Source organism: Arctopsyche grandis, chromosome 6 (genome assembly GCF_051622035.1).
Source record: "Arctopsyche grandis isolate Sample6627 chromosome 6, ASM5162203v2, whole genome shotgun sequence".
Lineage (NCBI taxonomy): Eukaryota > Metazoa > Arthropoda > Insecta > Trichoptera > Hydropsychidae > Arctopsyche > Arctopsyche grandis.
This window is the reverse complement of record NC_135360.1, coordinates 25,735,477-25,761,341: the sequence shown is the minus strand read 5'-3', so window position 1 is coordinate 25,761,341 and position 25,865 is coordinate 25,735,477. Positions and strand designations below refer to the sequence as shown.

The 25,865-nt window shown below is 37.7% G+C and overlaps 1 protein-coding gene across 1 annotated transcript in view; it reads left to right on the top strand.

Moving 5' to 3' along the window:
- The window catches only part of LOC143913194 (uncharacterized), a 328,592-nt gene that overhangs the window by 8,944 nt on the left and 293,783 nt on the right, over positions 1-25,865 (top strand). The gene's annotated exons all lie outside the window — the stretch shown is intronic.

The following is a 25,865-nucleotide window of genomic DNA, read 5'->3' as shown; positions in this document are numbered from 1 at the left end:
GCACCCGTTCTGAAAAATGAACACAAATAATCCAGTGCCACTGGCGCAGCAGTACGATCCGTATGATCAACTTACACATCTATGCCAACAATATGAAATCAGATGCAAACAATATGAGATAACTATAACCGATTGAAAGAAAAGAATTGAAATAATGGAAAAAAAATCCAGGCCTTCTACATCTATTCTAAATAGGAGCAAAAGTCTTGACAATATGAATAAAGACTACCACACAGATGAAGAAGAACTTGAAAATGAACTTAGCCAAAATGCAGAGAAAAGTAGTAAAAAAAGAAAAATAGATAAAGTATTATCTTCCCCGCAAAATAAGCTGAAAGAAACACAAAAACAGCAAACCAATAAACCTAACAAACAACCACTTCCACCGCCTATTTATGTGAGCAATGTTATTGACTTCAATAAGTTTAGAGCTCATATATTATCAACAACAGAAACACCACCCATTCAATGTCAATTTAAATTAATTTCTTATAATAGTATCAAAATCACTACACAAACCGAAGAAGATTATCGCAAAATCAAAAAAACACTAAATGATTTAAAACAACGCGAATGTAAAGACAACGAAAACCCTCTTCACAATCTAGAGTACCACACCTATCAACTCAAGAATGAAAGGTGCTATAGAGTGGTTGTTAGAGGTTTACCGCCATCAACAGACGTTAATGAGATAAAAGATTCTTTCAAAGATAAAGGATATGAAGTGGCCAATGTGGCAAATATCATCAAGAAAGTTACAACCGATGGTGAAAGAAAAATAAAACATTTCCCACTATTTTTTGTAGACTTGGTGCCAAAAGAAAACTGCAAAGAAGTATATGGTATCAAAGAACTTCTACATTGCAGAGTAACAATTGAACCACCAATGAAAGTAAAAGACATCCCTCAGTGTACAAACTGTCAACAACTTGGGCATACTAAAAATTTTTGCAATCGACAACCTAAATGCGTCAAATGTGCCGCAGACCATCACACAACAAAATGCAACAAGCAGAAAAATGTTCCCCCAACTTGTGCCCTGTGTGGCCAGCAAGGACATCCAGCTAGCTACAGGGGGTGTGAGGTCTATAAAAAAAAGATAAAAGCATCACAACCCAAAAAGGTAACAGTAACGCAACGCGTACAACAAAATAAAATTGAAGTTGTTGATAAACAAACAACTGTGGACAAAACATATTGTGAAGCAGCTAAGTCCCAAGCAGACAAAAGCAAACAAGATATCGGGCAGAAAAATAAATCAACTGAACCTACCAACGGTGGCATGATGCAGTTGCTATGTGACTTTCAAACTGAAATAAAACAACAATTCAACTGGCTCATAACCAGAGTGGAAAAAATTGAAAATCATTGGAAATCACCAAGTAAACATAATAAAAATGACAGATATTTCCCTACGCATATTAACATGGAATGCAAACGGACTCAATCAGAGAGTCCATGAACTTGAAGTGTTTTTAAAGACAAACAACATCGATCTAGCACTAATATCAGAAACACACTTTTCACAAAGAAGTTACATAAAGATAAATGGATACTCAGCTTATTGGACAACACATCCTAGTGAACGAGCTCGCGGTGGTACTGCTATTTTAATCAAAAAAAATATCCAGCACTTCGAACAAAAAGATATCAGAGAACCATTCATGCAAGCTACTATCATCACAATTAAATATGGCAATGCTGACTTAAATATTGCTGCAGCATATTGTCCTCCAAAGCATACCATCACAAAATACCAATTTATAAACATCTTTAATTCCCTTGGGCCAAGATTTATTATTGGAGGAGACTACAACGTTAAACATACAGCTTGGGGATCACGACTTATAACTCCTGGTAAAGGAAACAACCTTCTATACGCGATTCAGAGCTCCTCGTGCGAGTATCATTCCTCACAAAAACCAACCTTCTGGCCGACCGACAGTAAAAATGTACCAGATTTAATTGACTTTTTTATATCCAAAGGAATAGCCCCAAACCACATTGAGGTCGAGGGAATAGAGGACCTTACTTCTGATCACACACCAGTGCTGATGACATTGAGCACACTGGTAATTAAAAGAATAAGGAGACAGAACCTGACAAATAAACGCACTAACTGGGATATGTTCAGAAAAAAACTAGACCAATCAATAAATTTAATAGTGAAACTTAAAACTATAGAAGATCTCGAACTACACACTCAAAATTTTATTGACTCTGTACGAGAGGCTGCGAAAGAAGCTACACCTGTACCAAAAGAAAAACCAGACCAAATCATTAATTACCCCATGGAAATTAGACAATTGATTAAAGAAAGACGTAGAACAAGACGAATATGGCATAGAACCAGAAATATTGCAGACAAAAGAGAATTTAACCACATAAGTAACAAAGTTAACCGACTTATTAAAGAGCACAAACAAAATTGTTTTGAAAAATATTTGGAAGGTTTGGGCCCTGCAGCTGATAAAAATCATTCACTATGGAAAGCAACTAGGAAATTCAAACGACCAATTCTACAAATACCACATCTGAAAAATGCACAAGGAGAGTGGATAAGAAGCAACAAAGAAAAAGCTGAGCTGTTTGCACAACACTTAGAGACAGTATTCCAACCACACAATATTCAATCTGATGCTGATTATACACCAATGTATCAACCACAGCAACTAATCAAAACTGTCACCCCTATGGAAGTAGCTAAAGAAATAGATGACAATATAAATCCTAAAAAGGCACCTGGAATTGACGAAATCTCACCGGGACTATTCAAGGAACTTTCGAAAAAGGCTATTATCATGCTAACATACTTATACAATGCATGTTTCCGGCTCAAGCATGTGCCAGAGTGCTTCAAAACTGCTCAAATCATAATGTTGAAGAAACCAGAAAAGTCACCCGAACAAGTAACATCATACAGACCAATATCCTTGTTGCCTGCGATCTCTAAGCTATTCGAAAAACTATTATTAAAAAGACTCAAGCCCTTAATCGATGTTCCCGACTTCCAATTTGGATTTAGGTCGAAACATTCTACCATCGATCAAGTGCACCGTGTTATTTCAAAAATAGAGCAATCGCTAGAGGAAAAAAAGTATTGTCCGGCTGTATTTCTTGATGTCTCACAGGCCTTCGACAGGGTATGGCACGAAGGACTTATCCACAAAATCAGCAAGTCATTACCTGGAAATTATGTCAAATTACTGGAATCATACTTATCCGGACGCAAATTCAGAGTTGCTCATGAGGAGGCATTCTCTAACTTTTTCACAGCCTCTGCAGGAGTACCACAGGGAAGCGTAATAGGGCCTATACTCTACCTGATATACACTGCTGACATTCCGACAAGCGAAGAGACATTCATTGGAACATTTGCAGATGACACAGTCATTATGTCATCGAGCGAGTCGCAGGAGGAAGCATTTGAACGCCTGCAGCGTGCACTGGACAAGATCAGCAAATGGACCAAGGACTGGAAAATGAAACTCAACGAGCTAAAATCAATGCAGGTCACATATGCACTGCGACGAAATAGTGTCAGCACTCAGACTTTCATAAACGGAATCCAAGTTCCACAAGCTTTGTCAGCCAAATATTTAGGACTGCACCTTGACTCAAAGCTTACGTGGAGGCATCACATTAAAAAAAAATAGAACAGATTCGAATGAAACAAAGAGAAATGCATTGGCTAATAGGAAGACACTCCAAATTAGACCTACAATGCAAAAAACTGATATACCAGGCAATCGTGAAGCCAATATGGACATATGGCATACAACTGTGGGGATGCAGTAAGCCATCCAATATCGAAAAAATGCAAAGATGTCAAAACCAGTTTTTGAGGATTATCACCGATGCATATCGCTTCGTCACAAATAAAGAGATCCACAAGGACCTTAAAATCAAAAAAGTAAAAGAAGTCATCCGAGAATGCGCCGGGAGGCACGAGTTGAGGCTGCACCGTCACCCTAACATAGAAGCGTTGCAGCTATTGGACACAACTCACCAGCAGAGGCGTTTAAAGCGAATAAAGCCTCACGAATTGGTGTTCTGAATGTGAGAGATTCAGAAGCCCAATTCACAATTTTGGGGACGGAGTGATGATTCCGTAGTGCCCGTACATGATCTGAAGAGCAACGATATCGCTGGTGATGATTTATCGGGAATCGATAAGATGGCACCATTAAAAAAAAAAAAAAAAAAAAAAGTATTTATATTAAATGCTCAGTATTAATGTTAAATGGTAAGTTTTATTTTGAAGAATGGCCAGTATTACTTTTTCGTTGGTATCAACAAAAGGTTGATATGATTTTGATAAACAATTCCATCCAACAGGTATTGTTAATTGTTCTGGCGAATGTACATACAAACATGTCAGATTTTTATTATTTTTATGCTGTTCATTTTTTATTTATACTGACATTTAATAATAAAATACTAATCATTTTGTTAGTAAAATACTGGCCAAAAACTGCGAAACTTATATACTTACCGAAATTGAATAAAATTCTGGTCATTTAATTTGTTGCCATATAAAACTGGCCCAATTATAAGCTCGAGAAAAAAATGTGTAAAAAAAAGTATATTTTTGACTTAAAATTCGCTAGATAATTAATTATACGTATTTTAAAGCAATACAAAATCACAATCAATAGAAAAAACATCTGACTATTGTTTCTAATACTAAGCCCACTTTAAAGGTCAAGGAATTTGACACTTAAAGCCCTCAACGTGAGGCCACTATCCCCCCCAACGAATACAGTCTAAGAGACCCTTTCGTCGGAGAACGAGACGGTTGTTCATGAATATCGCACAAGAACAACCGCACATCACTGTTCTAATAAAAAAACTACACTGTACATAACCAAGTACAAAATAAACAACAACGCATGAACACATAAAGCGCGCATGCGTTAGGAAAAAATACCTGAAATGTGCCGTGCGAAAGCACGCACATCTCAAGTAAACATTCATGTATGTATGCATGCTTATGCGTGCTTAAGCATGCACACACACACACGCACCAGTGGCGTAACGTGAATTCCAGGCGCCCCCCCGCAAAATATTTTACGGCGCCCCCCCCCCCATATACACATATTATTTTCTTTTCGGCAAAATAATTTTTCAAAATACATACCTTTTTACGTAGAAAAATCTGTTCTTCTGGACTTCGCATTGGCAAACACTTCGATTATTTCGTTAAAATTCATTTTATTTGTTCTCTCATGTTCAATACTAATCAGCGCTAATCCTTTGAGTCGATGTTGTGACATAGTTGACCTTAAGTAATTTTTAATAAGTTTCAACTTAGAGAACGAGCGCTCAGCAGTGGGTATAGTTACCGGAAGCGTGAGGAACAAGATGATTGCGGTGGCGATATCAGGAAATGACGAATTTATAGTGTAAAAATCACAAATGAAGAGCTTTGCCAAATTATGAACACTGTCGATCTTCTCTATTTTTTCTCTTAAGCACGAACGAAAATCAAGCACCTGGTTTGGTAGCGACTTGTCAAAGTCATTGACATATTGGTCGGCTAAAGATTTGGCTTCACGATATAAGTCGTCATCTGATAATTGAATGAGATTTTTACTTTGTAGGAAGGCGAACTTTGAAATAATATCGTTAAAAGATGTAAAACGAACCTTCAATTGCATCAAGGCTACGTCTAGTGCCGCATTAAAAATTGTTATTTCAAACTTTTTCAATGAATCTTGGAATCGTGTATCATTACTAAGTTCATCGAAGTGCTTTTTGACAAAAGATTGACGATTCGATGTCAATTTTGGCTCCAAACCCCATTTTGTTGCAATCATTGATGAAATCGTTACAAATTCTTCAAATGTATTCCTAAAACGATTGAGATTGTCGTATGCATTTTTGATCATCGACTGAGCACTGATAACATCGACGTTTTTTGATTGTAGGAGCTTTGATACAAAGTTGAGAGGCTGAAGAATGTTATCAAAAAGGACGAGTAGGAGAATAAATTCGAAACTTTCCATTTTCTTTTTTAGTCCCTTTGCTTCTGATTGTTCATCCTTTCTTTTACTTTTTAAAATTATTTCTGTAAGACATTTTAAAACATCTGTATATGAATATCGAAGTGCATTGATCGAATCTAGTCTTGAAGACCAACGAGTAGGGTTCAATCTTTTTAAAGTAACTGATGGTGAATTTTCCTTAAAAACTTCCCACCTGTTAATGCTGACAGCGAAAAATTTATAAATTTGTTCAACCACATCAAAAAAATAAGAAGCTTTTGGCACATCAGATACGGTATCTTTAATGACGAGATTTAAATTATGAGCTGCACAGTGAATGTAATGAGCGTTTGGTTCGAGTTCAGTTATCTTCTTTTGTAGACCGTTGTATGCACCACTCATTACTCTGGCACCATCGTAACCCTGTCCTCTACATTTCGCAATATCTAGTCCTTTACTTGTCAATAAATCCAAAATAAATTTTTTTAAACCCTCTGCACTTCTGTTTTTAACATTAAAGAACCCCACGAATGATTCTTTAATTTCAACATCAATTGGACGTTGAATTTCATCTTTTTGAACAACAATGTATCGAAAAACAACACTCACTTGCTCAATTTTACTTAAATCTTGAGTACCGTCAATTATGATTGAATAGAAAGGCGAAGTGTTTATCTCTTTAAATATTTCATTTTCTATTTGTGTCGAAATTAATTGGATGATTTCATTTTGAATTTTCGCGCTCAAATAAGTCACAGAACCTGCCTTATGTTTGGCTATCAATGATTCCAAAAGAGGATCATAAGTTGCCAGAAGTTTAATAAGAGAAAGAAAATTTCCAGGATTTTTAGAAGACACGATATTTTCTTGATGGCCTCGAAATGCCAAATTACATTTGGCCAATGTTAATATTACATTAATAATACGATGAATCACTTGACGCCAGTAGTTTACACGACTTTTCGATTCTGACGAGATATATTCATCAATTGTCTCAGAATTTTTCCACAAATCGTACGTACAACAGGATTTAGTGTGTACTTGAGATTTTTCGTGAATTAAATTTTTTTTTGAAAGTCCTCTCCAGTCTTGTATACCTTCAACCCAAGAGGAATTATAATATTTATTTTTTTTGTCAGCAAAAAGCCAACATGGTTCACAGTACGCTCTATTCAGTTTTACCGAGTAACCTAGCCACGTCCTTTGTATTTCAATCCCAGACTGGTTGGTCCACTTAAAATATTTTTTAGAAAAGCATCTTTTTCCAACGAGATCTCGAGGAAAAGATACAAGATCAGGTTGGCAAGTACCGTGATTCAATATAAATTTCCTCAGATTAGTGTCATTTTCTGTCAGCTCATTTGTGTAATGTCCTCGGTCAGTCGGATATTTTTCTTGAAGAAGGAACCTTATAAATGAATCGACCACTTCACCAGAAATGTTTGAGGAAGAAGAGCTAGGCTCAGTCGATTGAATTTCTGCAACAGTTAAGTTCGCCGTATTATCCGTAACTGCTGGTTCGATTACATCGGTATTGCTCAAAGGAGAGCTAGGTTGTTTTTCTGATAAAAATGCTGGAGGACTTAATTCCACTATGTCACTAGAGGCTTTGAAAAATTTGTGGATTTTAGTCAATTTCGATGAACTCGCGATTTGAGTATTTTTTCGCTTTCGAGATTCTGCTCCACTGAATTTTTTCTTAAAACTACTCATATTAAAAAAAATATATGTATCGCGAAAGATTTCTCAACTACAGGGATAACACAATGGTACACTTCACGTCACTTTACCCTGAGCAATGAGTTAGTTTTTATATACAATGATCAAACACGATTCGGGAGCTAGTTTTAATTATAATCAATCGCGATCCGATTCCAGAGCGTGTTCAAAATCAACTGAAGAAAAGTCTGAACGAACACAATGATTTTATGAGTAAAGTTGTAAAATTGACATATTTTGGTCGCGTTCTATGATTTATTAATGGAAAGACGTTAGACTTATGTTGAAAAAAAGGTCGACCCATTATAAAACCGACATGCTTTTGACTTTTATGACGGTCTGCAATGAAATAATTTTGGTCGGAGATTTCAATGCTATTCTCGAAAATAAATACAAAGTTGTAAAATTTTATTGGTTTTCACGCCTCATTTAATTTTGTGTTATTGTTTAAAAATATATATAAACCTATATATGTATGTACAAAAGTAGAAGAGAATTCTCAGATACATGTACATAACATAAAACGAGATGCGAATAGTTTGAAAAATAAAGTAGTGTTTCAAAAATTGTCACAAAAAAATTTACAGAAAAAGTTAAAAAATCAGGGAAAAAGACGCGCCGCCTAGCGGCGCCCCCCAAGTTTCGGCGCCCCCCCGCATTGCGGGGTCTGCGGGCGCGGTAGTTACGCCACTGTCACGCACACACACACACACACACGCACACACAAACCACAAATACATACACACACCTAAACAGCAAAGGCACACTCACACACACACACATTCACAGAATAAAAAAAATGGACTCATAAACGCTTTTGCAATCAAGTGGAGTGGTAGCATCCAGGGGAACACAGCTTCCCAAAGCATTCCGCGAAATTTTCGAAAGCTCTAAACGATGCTTTATTCATTATTAGATCCCCATGATGCAGGGGGCCAATGAGAGAACCCCCGATTCTGTCCAGCAGAACCCTCCTCTCGGTCTCCATCCCAGGACAGGACCACAGAATGTGATCTGCATCCTGCTCCGGAAAAGAACACGGACAAAAGGACTCAGATACCAAGCCCATAGATGCGAGCTTGCCGTTAAAGTGGCCATGACCAGTCAAAAATTGACTGGTCCAAAAACTGGGCGATAGCCAATCAAGTGACCCTCGGAAAAACAAATAGGTGTGTCTACCTTTGGAGGAACAATCCCATCTAAGTTGCCAAGCCAAAATAGCACAATTTAAAATATCAGACTTCAAACTTCGCCAGAATCGAGGGTCATCGCACTGTGACTGATTAGGAGCACGGAAAAGGACGCCCGAGACGGTAGCATCTAACCCACCACGAAGTTTTTCCCGAGCAGCTCTTATTTGGACGATCAAGTCAAGTGGCAGCTCTTATTTGGACGATCAAGTCAAGAGGCAATGTACCCGCAAGAATCTGTAGTGAGTCTGTAGACGCAGTGCGATAGGCCTGGGTAAGAGCGATCAGAGGAAAACGCTGACCACTATTTAATGTACGACGGACCGTCTTTAATTCGACACGATGGCCCCAAATGCTAGATGCATACGTCAAAGAGTTCACAAACACAGCATCGTACACCAAGCGTTTGTCATGGAAAACTAAACCCCATGAGCGACCACAGAGGCGACCAATATGACCAAAGGAAACCTTAGCGTTATCTAATGCTCTCCCAATATGACCATTGAATGAAAGCCTGACAACGAGAACAACACCCAAATAAGTGGACTCATTGACAAATTTGATCTTACAGTCTCTGAGTTTGATATTAGGGGTTCTAACAAGAGAACCCTTTATTAATAAGCACTTGGACTTAGAGGGCGAGAAAGAAAGTTTGTTAATTATGGCCCAATCGTCTAGAAGGTGAAGTGCCGCAGTAGCTTTAAATTCCAGCTCAACACGGGACTTTGCGTGCGTTAATAACACGATATCATCAGCGTACGCAACCAATCTGCAACCCTCCGGCAAATTGATTGTAAAAAGGTCATTGACGAGAATATTCCAAAGGATAGGTCCCAAAACGGAGCCCTGTGGACATCCAATAGAAAGATCCCTGAAACCAACCTGTCCACCGAGTTCGAAAACTAATTTCCTATCCGACAAGTAACTATGCAGTAAGCATAGTAAATTCGGATGCAGTCCCAGCAGACGCAACTTGATCAATAGCATGGGCCACCAGGCATTATCAAACGCTCCAGCAATGTTCAACAAAACAGCAACTACATACTTGGATGAAGAGTCCGAAGACTCCCTCAAGACACAGCGAATTGCATCAACAGTAGTCCTTCCCGATCAAAATCCAAATTGACCATCGGATAAAACAGAGTTATCGTCTAGGAAACTACTGAGCCGACTCGAAATTAGCCTCTCTAGGACCTTCCCAAAAATAGGTAACAAACTGATTGGGCGATAAGCCTTAGGGTCACTAGCTAGTCTGTCAGTATTATGCTTCTTAATGACAATCAATTTACCAACCTTCCAGCAACTAGGGAAGGTTTCAAATTTAAAACAACTCCTATAAACATTAAGAAGTTCAAAATTACCCACCGACCAAACAGCTCTAGCAATATCTCCGCCTATCATATCAACTCCAGGAGCCTTACCCCGACCTAGGCTATTAAAAATTGCACTAATTTCCTCCGAAGTCGGAAGGTCTTCATAGCAACTAAGTTTAGTAACATGAGAAGCAAAATTACGGATACGAACGTGAGCAGGTAGATCATTGTCAAAGCGATCAACAGGGATAAGTGCATACAAGGTTATTAACCGCTTCACTACTAGATAAAGCAAGGTGACCATCAAGAGGACTACGAACTCCACACATAATAAAAGCGGGGTCCCTAGCAATGGCCTTATACGCTGGACCCCAAGGTTCCGACCCTGCTTGCGAGTTAACAAAATTCTCCAAAGACTTTTTTTTGGACAGCAAAATTAGACGCTTAAAAAGTGCAAAAGCTCTTCTAACCTCGATACCAAGGGGCATTAACAAATCTGGACCAAAAGCACGACGGTTAGCCGAGCGTAATTTACGTATAGCCCTTTTGACTAAGGATTTAAGGGATGCAAGTAGAGGTTGTGATTTCACGACTTTTTTTGATTCTCGAGATTCGAGAATCTTATTTTCTCGAAATATTTGAATCTCGAGAATTCGAGATTTTCTTTTTTTGTTTCTCGAGATTCTCGAGAATTCTCGAGAAAGTATAATTTTTTTTTTAATATAGTGAATTGATTTTTTTATCATATAAACTTGACAACATACAAAAATCAAAAGGACACAAACACTACATATGTATGTATGTTATATCAGGGGTTTACAACTTTATTAAAGACATGACGAAAAAAAGATATAGAGAGATACAATAGAACATTGAGTAGAAAAAAAAGTAAAATTATATTAAAAAAATATTATAAAAGAAGGCATGAAAAGAAAATAAAAATATACAAAAGTAATTTAAAATAGTAAAAATAACAATATTTAAAAAATAATTTTATGAAATTCCCAGTGTTGCTACCCGCCTTTGCCCGTGTTTTTGTGACCGGACAAATAATAAAAATACTGACCATCTATGCATATTAAAATACTGACTATAAATTGATTAATATTTAAGGAACAAATACTCGAATAAATAAATAATGAATCAAAAATCTTTGTTTTATGTGTGTTAAGTGGGGTCATATTGTCAGTGAAAATATATTTTCACTAGCGTTTTAGTGATATCATAACCGAATACTTCCGGACTAGTGAGTAAATACTACCTACATGCACATACATATATGCAACTTAAAAATGGTGCGATTTCGTTGTAACATGTGTATATGTACTTATATGATGACCGAATAATAACTTACCGGACAAATAATAAAAGTACTGACCATCTATACATATGACAATACTTCATAAAAATTTTTACAAGTTAACAAGTATACAAATCAGTCAGTTTATTGAGTTAATACATGTAGTGATAAAAAAAGAATATTCTGGATATTTTCGAGAATCCAATAAACGATTTCTCGAAATAAGAGAATCTCGAATTTTCGTAATAAAATATTCTCGAGAAATGAGAATCTCGAAATTTTACAATAAAATATTCTCGAGAAACGAGAATCAAAATTTCTAGAGAGTTCTTGAGAAATCTCGAGACGAGATTTCTCGATCACAACCTCTAGGTTGGGTTAGGTTTGGTAAAAAAAGCACGTTTTGTGTATATTTTTGCAATTTCAAATTCTTTGATTTCGGTGTTGGATAGGTTAGGTTGGGTTAGATTTGGTAAGGTAAGCGAGTTTTGTGAATAACTAACAATCTCGAATTTTTTGATTTCGGTGATGGTTAGGTTAGGTTGGGCTAGGTTTGGTAAGGTAAGTGAGTTTTGTGTAGATCTTACAATTTGGAATTCTTTGATTTTGGTGTTGGTTTGGTTAGGTTGGGTTAGGTTTGGTGAGGTTAGCACGTTTTGTGTATTTTTTGGAATGTCGAATTCTTTGATTTCGGTGTTGGTAAGGTAAGGTTGGGTTAGGTTTGGCGAGGTAAGCGAGTTTTGTGAATAACTAACAATCTCGAATTCTTTGATTTCGGTGATGGTTAGGTTAGGTTGGGTTAGGTTTGGTGTGGTTAGCGAGTGTTGTGAATAACTTACAATCTCGAATTCTTTGATTTCGGTGATGGTTAGGTTAGGTTGGGTTAGGTTTGTTAAGGTTAGCACGTTTTGTGTATTTTTTGGAATGTCGAATTCTTTGATTTCGGTGTTGGTAAGGTAAGGTTGGGTTAGGTTTGGCGAGGTAAGCGAGTTTTGTGAATAACTAACAATCTCAAATTCTTTGATTTCGGTGATGGTTAGGTTAGGTTGGGTTAGGTTTGGTGAGTTTAGCACGTTTAGTGTATGTTAGTGCAATGTCGCATTCTTTGATTTCGGTGCTGGTTAGGTTAGGTTGGGTTAGGTTTGTTGAGATAAGCACGTTTTGTGTATATTTTTGCAAGGTCGAATTCTTTGATTTTGGTGTTGGTTAGGTTAGGTTGGGTTAGGTTAGGTTGGGTTAGGTTTGTTGAGGTTAGCACGTTTTGTGTATATTTTTGCAATGTCGAATTCTTTGATTTTGGTGTTGGTTAGGTTAGGTTGGGTTAGGTTTGGCGAGGTTAGCGAGTTTTGTGAATAACTAACAATCTCGAATTCTTTGATTTCGGTGTTGGTTAGGTTAGGTTGGGTTCGGTTTGGTGAGTTTAGCACGTTTTGTGTATTTTTTGGAATGTCGAATTCTTTGATTTCGGTGTTGGTTAGGTTAGGTTGGGTTAGGTATGGTGTGGTTAGCGAGTGTTGTGAATAACTTACAATCTCGAATTCTTTGATTTCGGTGATGGTTAGGTTAGGTTGGGTTAGGTTTGTTGAGGTTAGCACGTTTTGTGTATATTTTTGCAATGTCGAAATCTTTGATTTTGGTGTTGGTTAGGTTGGGTTAGGTTTCGTGTGGTTAGCGAGTTTTGTGAATAACTTACAATCTCGAATTCTTTGATTTCGGTGTTGGTTAGGTTAGGTTGGGTTAGGTTTGGTGAGGTCAGCACGTTTTGTGTATATTTAAGGAATGTCGAATTCTTTAATTTTGGTGATGGATAGGTTAGGTTGGGTTAGGTTTGGTGAGGTTAGCACGTTTTGTGTATATTTTTTCAATGTAAAATTCTTCGATTTTGGCGTCGTTACGTTAGGTTGGGTTAGGTTTGGTGAGGAAAGCACGTTTTGGGTATATTTTTGCAATGTCGAATTCTTTGATTTCGGTGTTGGTTAGGTTAGGTTAGGTTAGGTTTGGTGAGTTAAGCACGTTTTGTGTATTTTTTGGAATGTCGAATTCTTTGATTTCGGTGTTGGTTAGGTTAGGTTGGGTTAGGTATGGTGTGGAAAGCGAGTGTTGTGAATAACTTACAATCTCGAATTCTTTGATTTCGGTAATGGTTAGGTTAGGTTGGGTTAGGTTTGTTGAGGTAAGCACGTTTTGTGTATATTTTTGCAATGTCGAATTCTTTGATTTTGGTGTTGGTTAGGTTAGGTTGGGTTAGGTTTGGTGAGTTAAGCACGTTTTGTGTATTTTTTGGAATGTCGAATTCTTTGATTTCGGTGTTGGTTAGGTTAGGTTGGGTTAGGTATGGTGTGGTTAGCGAGTGTTGTGAATAACTTACAATCTCGAATTCTTTGATTTCGGTGATGGTTAGGTTAGGTTGGGTTAGGTTTGTTGAGGTTAGCACGTTTTGTGTATATTTTTGCAATGTCGAAATCTTTGATTTTGGTGTTGGTTAGGTTGGGTTAGGTTTCGTGTGGTTAGCGAGTTTTGTGAATAACTTACAATCTCGATTTCTTTGATTTTGGTGATGGTGAGGTTAGGTTGGGTTAGGTTTGGTGAGGTTAGCACGATTTGTGTATGTTAGTGCAATGTCGAATTCTTTGATTTCGGTGTTGGTTGAGTTAGGTTAAGTTAGGTATGGTGTGGTAAGCGAGTTTTGTGAATATCTTACAAACTGGAATTCTTTGATTTCGGTGATGGTTAGGTTAGGTTGGGTTTGGTTTGTTGAGGTTAGCACGTTTTGTGTATATTTTTGCAATGTCGAATTCTTTGACTTTGGTCTTGGTTAGGTTAGGTTGGGTTAGGTTTGGTGAGGTCAGCACGTTTTGTGTATAATTGAGCAATGTCGAATTCTTTGATTTCGGTGTTGGTTGGTTAGGTTGGTTTAGGTTTGGCGAGGTTAGCGATTTTTGTGAATAACTAACAATCTCGAATTCTTTGATTTCGGTGATGATAAGGTTAGGTTGGGTTAGGTTTCGTGTGGTTAGCGAGTTTTGTGAATAACTAACAATCTCGAATTCTTTGATTTCGGTGATGATTAGGTTAGGTTGGGTTAGGTTTGGTGAGGTTAGCGAGGTTTGTGAATAACTAACAATCTCGAATTCTTTGATTTCGGTGATGGTTAGGTAAGGTTGGGTTAGGTTTGTCGAGGTCAGCGAGTTTTGTGAATGACTTACAATCTCGAATTCTTTGATTTCAGTGTTGGTTAGGTTAGGTTGGGTTCGGTTTTGTGAGTTTAGCACGTTTTGTGTATTTTTTGGAATGTCGAATTCTTTGATTTCGGTGTTGGTTAGGTAAGGTTGGGTTAGGTATGGTGTGGTAAGCGAGTGTTGTGAATAACTTACAATCTCGAATTCTTTGATTTCGGTGATGGTAAGGTTAGGTTGGGTTAGGTTTGTTGAGGTTAGCACGTTTTGTGTATATTTTTGCAATGTCGAATTCTTTGATTTTGGTGTTGGTTAGGTTAGGTTGGGTTAGGTTTGGTGAGGTTAGCACGTTTTGTGTATATTTTTGCAATGTCAAATTCTTTGATTTCGGTGATGTTTAGGTCAGGATGGGTTAGGTTTGGTGAGGTTAGCGAGTTTTGTGTATATTTTTGCAATGTCGAATTCTTTGATTTTGGTGTTGGGTAGGTTAGGTTGGGTTAGGTTTGGTGAGGAAAGCACGTTTTGGGTATATTTTTGCAATGTCGAATTCTTTGATTTCGGTGTTGGTTAGGTTAGGTTGGGTTAGGTATGGTGAGGTCAGGACGTTTTGTGTATATTTCAGCAATGTCGAATTCTTTGATTCCGTTGTTGGTTACGTTAGGTTGGGTTAGGTTAGGTGAGGTCAGCGAGTTTTGTGATAAACTTACAATCTCGAATTCTTTGATTTCGGTGATGGTTAGATTAGGTTGGGTTAGGTTTGTTGAGGTTAGCACGTTTGTTGTATATTTTTGCAATGTCTAATTCTTTGATTTCGGTGATGTTTAGGTTCGGATGGGTTAGGTTTGGTGAGGTTAGCGAGTTTTGTGTATATTTTTGCAATGTCGAATTCTTTGAATTCGGTGTTGGGAAGGTTAGGTTGGGTTAGGTTTGGTGAGGTTAGCGAGTATTGTGAATAACTTACAATCTCGAATTTTTTGATTTCGGTGATGGTTAGGTTTGGTTGGGTTAGGTTTTGTGTGGTTAGCGAGTTTTGTGAATAACTTACAATCTCGATTTCTTTGATTTTGATGATGGTGAGGTTAGGTTGGGTTAGGTTTGGTGAGGTAAGCACGTTTTGTGTTTATTTTTGCAATGTCGAATTCTTTGATTTTGGTGTTGGTTAGGTTACGTTGGGTTAGGTTTGGTGAGGTCAGCACGTTTTGTGTATATTTAAGGAATGTCGAATTCTTTAATTTTGGTGATGGATAGGTTAGGTTGGGTTACGTTTGGTGAGGTTAGCACGTTTTGTGTATATTTTTTCAATGTAAAATTCTTCGATTTTGGCGTCGTTACGTTAGGTTGGGTTAGGTTTGGTGAGGAAAGCACGTTTTGGGAATATTTATGCAATGTCGAATTCTTTGATTTCGGTGTTGGTTAGGTTAGGTTAGGTTAGGTTTGGTGAGTTAAGCACGTTTTGTGTATTTTTTGGAATGTCGAATTCTTTGATTTCGGTGTTGGTTAGGTTAGGTTGCGTTAGGTATGGTGTGGTAAGCGAGTGTTGTGAATAACTTACAATCTCGAATTCTTTGATTTCGGTAATGGTTAGGTTAGGTTGGGTTAGGTTTGTTGAGGTAAGCACGTTTTGTTTATATTTTTGCAATGTCGAATTCTTTGATTTTGGTGTTGGTTAGGTTAGGTTGGGTTAGGTTTGGTGAGTTAAGCACGTTTTGTGTATTTTTTGGAATGTCGAATTCTTTGATTTCGGTGTTGGTTGAGTTAGGTTAAGTTAGGTATGGTGTGGTAAGCACGTTTTGTGTATTTTTTGGAATGTCGAATTCTTTGATTTCGGTGTTGGTTAGGTTAGGTTGGGTTAGGTATGGTGTGGTAAGCGAGTGTTGTGAATAACTTACAATCTCGAATCCTTTGATTTCGGTAATGGTTAGGTTAGGTTGGGTTAGGTTTGTTGAGGTAAGCACGTTTTGTGTATATTTTTGCAATGTTGAATTCTTTGATTTTAGTGTTGGTTAGGTTAGGTTGGGTTAGGTTTGGTGAGTTAAGCACGTTTTGTGTATTTTTTGGAATGTCGAATTCTTTGATTTCGGTGTTGGTTGAGTTAGGTTAAGTTAGGTATGGCTTGGTAAGCGAGTTTTGTGAATATCTTACAAACTCGAATTCTTTGATTTCGGTGATGGTTAGGTAAGGTTGGGTTTGGTTTGTTGAGGTTAGCACGTTTTGTGTATATTTTTGCAATGTCGAATTCTTTGACTTTGGTCTTGGTTAGGTTAGGTTGGGTTAGGTTTGGTGAGGTGAGCACGTTTTGTGTATAATTGAGCAATGTCGAATTCTTTGATTTCGGTGTTGGTTGGTTAGGTTGGTTTAGGTTTGGCGAGGTTAGCGATTTTTGTGAATAACTAACAATCTCGAATTCTTTGATTTCGGTGATGATTAGGTTAGGTTGGGTTAGGTTTCGTGTGGTTAGCGAGTTTTGTGAATAACTAACAATCTCGATTTCTTTGATTTTGGTGATGGTTAGGATAGGTTGGGTTATGTTTGGTGAGTTTAGCACGTTTTGTGTATGTTAGTGCAATATCGCATTCTTTGATTTCGGTGCTGGTTAGGTTAGGTTGGGTTAGGTTTGGTGAGGTAAGCACGTTTTGTGTTTATTTTTGCAATGTCGAATTCTTTGATTTTGGTGTTGGTTAGGTTACGTTGGGTTAGGTTTGGTGAGGTCAGCACGTTTTGTGTATATTTAAGGAATGTCGAATTCTTTAATTTTGGTGATGGATAGGTTAGGTTGGGTTACGTTTGGTGAGGTTAGCACGTTTTGTGTATATTTTTTCAATGTAAAATTCTTCGATTTTGGCGTCGTTACGTTAGGTTGGGTTAGGTTTGGTGAGGAAAGCACGTTTTGGGAATATTTTTGCAATGTCGAATTCTTTGATTTCGGTGTTGGTTAGGTTAGGTTAGGTTAGGTTTGGTGAGTTAAGCACGTTTTGTGTATTTTTTGGAATGTCGAATTCTTTGATTTCGGTGTTGGTTAGGTTAGGTTGGGTTAGGTATGGTGTGGTAAGCGAGTGTTGTGAATAACTTACAATCTCGAATTCTTTGATTTCGGTAATGGTTAGGTTAGGTTGGGTTAGGTTTGTTGAGGTAAGCACGTTTTGTTTATATTTTTGCAATGTCGAATTCTTTGATTTTGGTGTTGGTTAGGTTAGGTTGGGTTAGGTTTGGTGAGTTAAGCACGTTTTGTGTATTTTTTGGAATGTCGAATTCTTTGATTTCGGTGTTGGTTGAGTTAGGTTAAGTTAGGTATGGTGTGGTAAGCACGTTTTGTGTATTTTTTGGAATGTCGAATTCTTTGATTTCGGTGTTGGTTAGGTTAGGTTGGGTTAGGTATGGTGTGGTAAGCGAGTGTTGTGAATAACTTACAATCTCGAATCCTTTGATTTCGGTAAAGGTTAGGTTAGGTTGGGTTAGGTTTGTTGAGGTAAGCACGTTTTGTGTATATTTTTGCAATGTTGAATTCTTTGATTTTAGTGTTGGTTAGGTTAGGTTGGGTTAGGTTTGGTGAGTTAAGCACGTTTTGTGTATTTTTTGGAATGTCGAATTCTTTGATTTCGGTGTTGGTTGAGTTAGGTTAAGTTAGGTATGGCTTGGTAAGCGAGTTTTGTGAATATCTTACAAACTCGAATTCTTTGATTTCGGTGATGGTTAGGTAAGGTTGGGTTTGGTTTGTTGAGGTTAGCACGTTTTGTGTATATTTTTGCAATGTCGAATTCTTTGACTTTGGTCTTGGTTAGGTTAGGTTGGGTTAGGTTTGGTGAGGTGAGCACGTTTTGTGTATAATTGAGCAATGTCGAATTCTTTGATTTCGGTGTTGGTTGGTTAGGTTGGTTTAGGTTTGGCGAGGTTAGCGATTTTTGTGAATAACTAACAATCTCGAATTCTTTGATTTCGGTGATGATTAGGTTAGGTTGGGTTAGGTTTCGTGTGGTTAGCGAGTTTTGTGAATAACTAACAATCTCGATTTCTTTGATTTTGGTGATGGTTAGGATAGGTTGGGTTATGTTTGGTGAGTTTAGCACGTTTTGTGTATGTTAGTGCAATATCGCATTCTTTGATTTCGGTGCTGGTTAGGTTAGGTTGGGTTAGGTTTGGTGAGGTAAGCACGTTTTGTGTTTATTTTTGCAATGTCGAATTCTTTGATTTTGGTGTTGGTTAGGTTAGGTTGGGTTAGGTTTGGTGAGGTCAGCACGTTTTGTGTATATTTAAGGAATGTCGAATTCTTTAATTTTGGTGATGGATAGGTTAGGTTGGGTTAGGTTTGGTGAGGTTAGCACGTTTTGTGTATATTTTTTCAATGTAAAATTCTTCGATTTTGGCGTCGTTACGTTAGGTTGGGTTAGGTTTGGTGAGGAAAGCACGTTTTGGGTATATTTTTGCAATGTCGAATTCTTTGATTTCGGTGTTGGTTAGGTTAGGTTAGGTTAGGTTTGGTGAGTTTAGCACGTTTTGTGTATTTTTTGGAATGTCGAATTCTTTGATTTCGGTGTTGGTTAGGTTAGGTTGGGTTAGGTATGGTGTGGTAAGCGAGTGTTGTGAATAACTTACAATCTCGAATTCTTTGATTTCGGTAATGGTTAGGTTAGGTTGGGTTAGGTTTGTTGAGGTAAGCACGTTTTGTGTATATTTTTGCAATGTCGAATTCTTTGATTTTGGTGTTGGTTAGGTTAGGTTGGGTTAGGTTTGGTGAGTTAAGCACGTTTTGTGTATTTTTTGGAATGTCGAATTCTTTGATTTCGGTGTTGGTTGAGTTAGGTTAAGTTAGGTATGGTGTGGTAAGCGAGTTTTGTGAATATCTTACAAACTCGAATTCTTTGATTTCGGTGATGGTTAGGTTAGGTTGGGTTTGGTTTGTTGTGGTTAGCACGTTTTGTGTATATTTTTGCAATGTCGAATTCTTTGACTTTGGTCTTGGTTAGGTTAGGTTGGGTTAGGTTTGGTGAGGTCAGCACGTTTTGTTTATAATTGAGCAATGTCGAATTCTTTGATTTCGGTGTTGGTTGGTTAGGTTGGTTTAGGTTTGGCGAGGTTAGCGATTTTTGTGAATAACTAACAATCTCGAATTCTTTGATTTCGGTGATGATTAGGTTAGGTTGGGTTAGGTTTCGTGTGGTTAGCGAGTTTTGTGAATAACAAACAATCTCGATTTCTTTGATTTTGGTGATGGTCCGGTTAGGTTGGGTTAGGTTTGGTGAGGTAAGCACGTTTTGTGTATTTTTTGGAATGTTGAATTCTTTGATTTTGGTGTTGGTTAGGTAAGAATGGGTTAGGTTTGGCGAGGTTAGCGAGTTTTGTGAATAACTAACAATCTCGAATTCTTTGATTTCGGTGATGGCTTGGTTAGGTTGGGTTAGGTTTGGTGAGGTCAGCGAGTTTTGTGAATAACTTACAATCTCGAATTATTTGATTTCGGTGATGGTTAGGTGAGGTTGGGTTTGGTTTGTTGAGGTTAGCACGTTTTGTGTATATTTTTGCAATGTCGAATTCTTTGATTTTGGTGTTGGTTAGGTTCGGTTGGGTTAGGTTTGGTGTGGTTAGCGAGTGTTGTGAATAACTTACAATCTCGAATTCTTTGATTTCGGTGATGGTAAGGTTAGGTTGGGTTAGGTTTGGTGAGGTTAGCACGTTTTGTGTATATTTTTTCAATGATGAATTCTTCGATTTTGGCGTGGTTACGTTAGGTTGGGTTAGGTTTGGTGAGGAAAGCACGTTTTGGGTATATTTTTGCAATGTCGAATTCTTTGATTTCGGTGTTGGTTAGGTTAGGTTGGGTTAGGTTTGGTGAGTTAAGCACGTTTTGTGTATTTTTTGGAATGTCGAATTCTTTGATTTCGGTGTTGGTTGAGTTAGGTTAAGTTAGGTATGGTGTGGTAAGCGAGTTTTGTGAATATCTTACAAACTCGAATTCTTTGATTTCGGTGATGGTTAGGTTAGGTTGGGTTTGGTTTGTTGTGGTTAGCACGTTTTGTGTATATTTTTGCAATGTCGAATTCTTTGACTTTGGTCTTGGTTAGGTTAGGTTGGGTTAGGTTTGGTGAGGTCAGCACGTTTTGTGTATAATTGAGCAATGTCGACTTCTTTGATTTCGGTGTTGGTTGGTTAGGTTGGTTTAGGTTTGGCGAGGTTAGCGATTTTTGTGAATAACTAACAATCTCGAATTCTTTGATTTCGGTGATGATTAGGTTAGGTTGGGTTAGGTTTCGTGTGGTTAGCGAGTTTTGTGAATAACTAACAATCTCGATTTCTTTGATTTTGGTGATGGTTAGGATAGGTTGGGTTAGGTTTGGTGAGTTAAGCACGTTTTGTGTATTTTTTGGAATGTCGAATTCTTTGATTTCGGTGTTGGTTGAGTTAGGTTAAGTTAGGTATGGCTTGGTAAGCGAGTTTTGTGAATATCTTACAAACTCGAATTCTTTGATTTCGGTGATGGTTAGGTTAGGTTGGGTTTGGTTTGTTGAGGTTAGCACGTTTTGTGTATATTTTTGCAATGTCGAATTCTTTGACTTTGGTCTTGGTTAGGTTAGGTTGGGTTAGATTTGGTGAGGTGAGCACGTTTTGTGTATAATTGAGCAATGTCGAATTCTTTGATTTCGGTGTTGGTTGGTTAGGTTGGTTTAGGTTTGGCGAGGTTAGCGATTTTTGTGAATAACTAACAATCTCGAATTCTTTGATTTCGGTGATGATTAGGTTAGGTTGGGTTAGGTTTCGTGTGGTTAGCGAGTTTTGTGAATAACTAACAATCTCGATTTCTTTGATTTTGGTGATGGTTAGGATAGGTTGGGTTATGTTTGGTGAGTTTAGCACGTTTTGTGTATGTTAGTGCAATATCGCATTCTTTGATTTCGGTGCTGGTTAGGTTAGGTTGGGTTAGGTTTGGTGAGGTTAGCACAATTTGTGTATTTTTTGGATTGTCGAATTCTTTGATTTCGGTGCTGGTTAGGTTAGGTTGGGTAAGGTTTGGTGAGGTTAGCACGTTTTGTGTATTTTTTGAAATGTCGAATTCTTTGATTTCGGTGTTGGTTAGGTTAGGTTAGGTTAGGTTTGTTGAGGCTAGCACGTTTTGTGAATATTTTTGCAATGTCGAATTCTTTGATTTTGGTGTTGGTTAGGTTAGGTTGGGTAAGGTTTGGTGAGGTCAGCACGTTTTGTGTATATTTTTGCAATGTCAAATTCTTTGATTTCGGTCATGGTTAGGTTAGGTTGGGTTAGGTTTCGTGCGGTCAGCGAGTTTTGTGTCTGACTGACAATCTCGAATTCTTAGATTTCGGTGATGTTTAGGCTAGGTTGGGTTAGGTTTGGTGAGGTTAGCATGATTTGTGTATATTATTGCAATGTCGAATTCTTTGATTTCGGTGATGGTAAGGTTAGGTTGGATTAGTTTTGGTGGGGTAAGCGAGTTTTCTGAATAAATTACAATCTCGAATTCTTTGATTTTGTTGATGGTTAGGTTTGGTTGGGTTAGCGAGTTTTGTGAATAGCTTACAATCTCGAATTCTTTGATTTCGGTGATGGTTAGGTTATGTTGGGTTAGGTTTGGTGAGGTCAGCACGTTTTGTGTATATTTTAGCAATGTCGAATTCTTTGATTTCGGTGTTGGTTGGTTAGGTTGGTTTAGGTTTGGCGAGGTAAGCGAGTTTTGTGAATAACTAACAATCTCGAATTCTTTGATTTCGGAGATGACTAGGTTAGGTTGGGTTAGGTTTGGTGAGGTTAGCACGTTTTGAGTATATTTTTGCAATGTCAAATTCATTGATTACGGTGATGGTTAGGTTAAGATGGGTTAGGTTTGGTGAGGTTAGCGAGTTTTGTGTATATTTTTGCAATGTCGAATTCTTTGATTTTGGTGTTGGTTAGGTTAGGTTGGGTTAGGTGTGGTGAGGTCAGCACGTTTTGTGTATATTTTAGCAATGTCGAATACTTTGATTTCGGTGTTGGTTGGTTAGGTTGGTTTAGGTTTGGTGAGGTCAGCGAGTTTTGTGAATAACTTACAATCTCGAATTATTTTATTTCGGTGATGGTTAGGTTAGGTTGGGTTAGGTTTGGTGAGGTAAGCACGTTTTGTGTATATTTTTGCAATGTCGAATTCATTGATTTCGGTGATGGTTAGGTTAAAATGTGTTAGGTTTGGTGAGGTTAGCGAGTTTTGTGTATATTTTTGCAATGTCGAATTCTTTGATTTTGGTGTTGGTTAGGTTAGGTTGGGTTAGGTGTGGTGAGGTCAGCACGTTTTGTGTATATTTTAGCAATGTCGAATTCTTTGATTTCGGTGTTGGTTGGTTAGGTTGGTTTAGGTTTGGCGAGGTTAGCGAGTTTTGTGAATAACTAACAATCTCGAATTCTTTGATTTTGTCGTTGGTTAGGTATGGTTGGGTTAGGTGTGGTGAGGTCAGCACGTTTTGTGTATATTTTAGCAATGTCGAATTCTTTGATTTCGGTGTTGGTTGGTTAGGTTGGTTTAGGTTTGGCGAGGTTAGCGAGTTTTGTGAATAACTAACAATCTCGAATTCTTTGATTTTGTCGTTGGTTAGGTTAGGTTGGGTTAGGTTTGGTGAGTTTAGCACGTTTTGTGTTTTTTTTGGAATGTCGAATTCTTTGATTTCGGTGTTGGTTAGGTTAGGTTGGGTCAGGTATGGTGAGGTTAGCGAGTGTTGTGAATAACTTACAATCTCGAATTCTTTGATTTCGGTGCTGGTTAGGTTAGGTTGGGTTATGTATGGTGAGGTTAGCACGTTTTGTGTATTTTTTGGATTGTCGATTTCTTTGATTTCGGTGCTGGTTAGGTTAGGTTGGGTAAGGTTTGGTGAGGTCAGCACGTTTTGTGTATATTTTAGCAATGTCAAATTCTTTGATTTCGGTGTTGGTTAGGTTAGGTTGGGTTAGGTTTGGTGAGTTTAGCACGTTTTGTGTATTTTTTGGAATGTCGAATTCTTTGATTTCGGTGCTGGTTAGGTTAGGTTGGGTTAGGTTTGTTGAGGTTAGCATGTTTTGTGTATATTTTTGCAATGTCAAATTCTTTGATTTTGGTGTTGGTTAGGTTAGGTTGGGTTAGGTTTGGTGAGTTTAGCACGTTTTGTGTATTTTTTGGAATGTCGAATTCTTTGATTTCGATGCTGGTTAGGTTAGGTTGGGTTAGGTTTGTTGAGGTTAGCATGTTTTGTGTATATTTTTGCAACGTCAAATTCTTTGATTTTGGTGTTGGTTAGGTTAGGTTGGGTAAGGTTTGGTGAGGTTAGCGAGTTTTGTGTATATTTTTGCAATGTCGAATTCTTTGATTTTGGTGTTGGTTAGGTTAGGTTCGTTTAGGTTTGGTGAGATTTGCGAGTTTTGTGAATAACTTACAATCTCGATTTCTTTGATTTTGTTAATGGTCCAGTTAGGTTGGGTTAGGTTTGGTGAGGATAGCACGTTTTGTGAATAACTGACAATCTCGAATTCTTTGATTTTGGTGTTGGTTAGGTTAGGTTGGGTTAGGTTTGGTGAGGTTAGCACGTTTTGTGTATGTAAGTGCAATGTCGAATTCTTTGATTTCGGTGCTGGTTAGGTTAGGTTGGGTTATGTATGGTGAGGTTAGCACGTTTTGTGTATTTTTTGGATTGTTGAATTCTTTGATTTCGGTGCTGGTTAGGTTAGGTTGGGTTAGGTTTGGTGAGGTTAGCGAGTTTTGTGTATATTTTTGCAATGTCGAATTCTTTGATTTTGGTGTTGGTTAGGTTAGGTTCGTTTAGGTTTGGTGAGATTTGCGAGTTTTGTGAATAACTTACAATCTCGATTTCTTTGATTTTGTTAATGGTCCAGTTAGGTTGGGTTAGGTTTGGTGAGGATAGCACGTTTTGTGAATAACTTACAATCTCGAATTCTTTGATTTTGGTGTTGGTTAGGTTAGGTTGGGTTAGGTTTGGTGAGGTTAGCACGTTTTGTGTATGTAAGTGCAATGTCGAATTCTTTGATTTCGGTGCTGGTTAGGTTAGGTTGGGTTATGTATGGTGAGGTTAGCACGTTTTGTGTATTTTTTGGATTGTTGAATTCTTTGATTTCGGTGCTGGTTAGGTTAGGTTGGGTTAGGTTTGTTGAGGTTAGCATGTTTTGTGTATATTTTTGCAACGTCAAATTCTTTGATTTTGGTGTTGGTTAGGTTAGGTTGGGTAAGGTTTGGTGAGGTCAGCACGTGTTGTGTATATTTAAGCAATGTCGAATTCTTTGATTTCGGTGTTGGTTAGGTTAGGTTGGGTTAGGTTTGGCGAGGTTAGCGAGTTTTGTGAAAAACTAAAAATCTCGATTTTTTTGATTTCGGTGATGGTTAGGTTAGGTTGGGTTAGGTTTGGTGAGGTCAGCGAGTTTTGTCAATAACTTTCAATCTCGAATTCTTTGATTTCGGTGATGGTTAGGTTAGGTTGGGTTAGGTTTGTTGAGGTCAGCGAGTTTTGTGAATAACTTACAATCTCGAATTATTTTATTTCGGTGATGGTTAGGTTAGGTTGGGTTAGGTTTGGTAAGGTAAGCACGTTTTGTGTATATTTTTGCAATGTCGAATTCATTGATTTCGGTGATGTTTAGGTTAAGATGGGTTAGGTTTGGTGAGGTTAGCGAGTTTTGTGTATATTTTTGCAATGTCGAATTCTTTGATTTTGGTGTTGGTTAGGTTAGGTTGGGTTAGGTTTGGTGAGGTCAGCACGTTTTGTGTATATTTTAGCAATGTCGAATTCTTTGATTTCGGTGTTGGTTGGTTAGGTTGGTTTAGGTTTGGCGAGGTTAGCGAGTTTTGTGAATAACTAACTATCTCGAATTATTTGATTTCGGTGATGGTAAGGTTAGGTTGGGTTAGGTTTGGTGAGGTTAGCACGTTTTGTGTATATTTTTTTAATGTCAAATTCTTTGATTTCGGTGATGTTAAGGTCAGGATGGGTTAGGTTTGGTGAGGTTAGCGAGTTTTGTGTATATTTTTGCAATATCGAATTCTTTGATTTTGGTGTTGGTTAGGTTAGGTTGGGTTAGGTGTGGTGAGGTCAGCACGTTTTGTGTATATTTTAGCAATGTCGAATTCTTTGATTTCGGTGTTGGTTGGTTAGGTTGGTTTAGGTTTGGCGAGGTTAGCGAGTTTTGTGAATAACTAACTATCTCGAATTATTTGATTTCGGTGA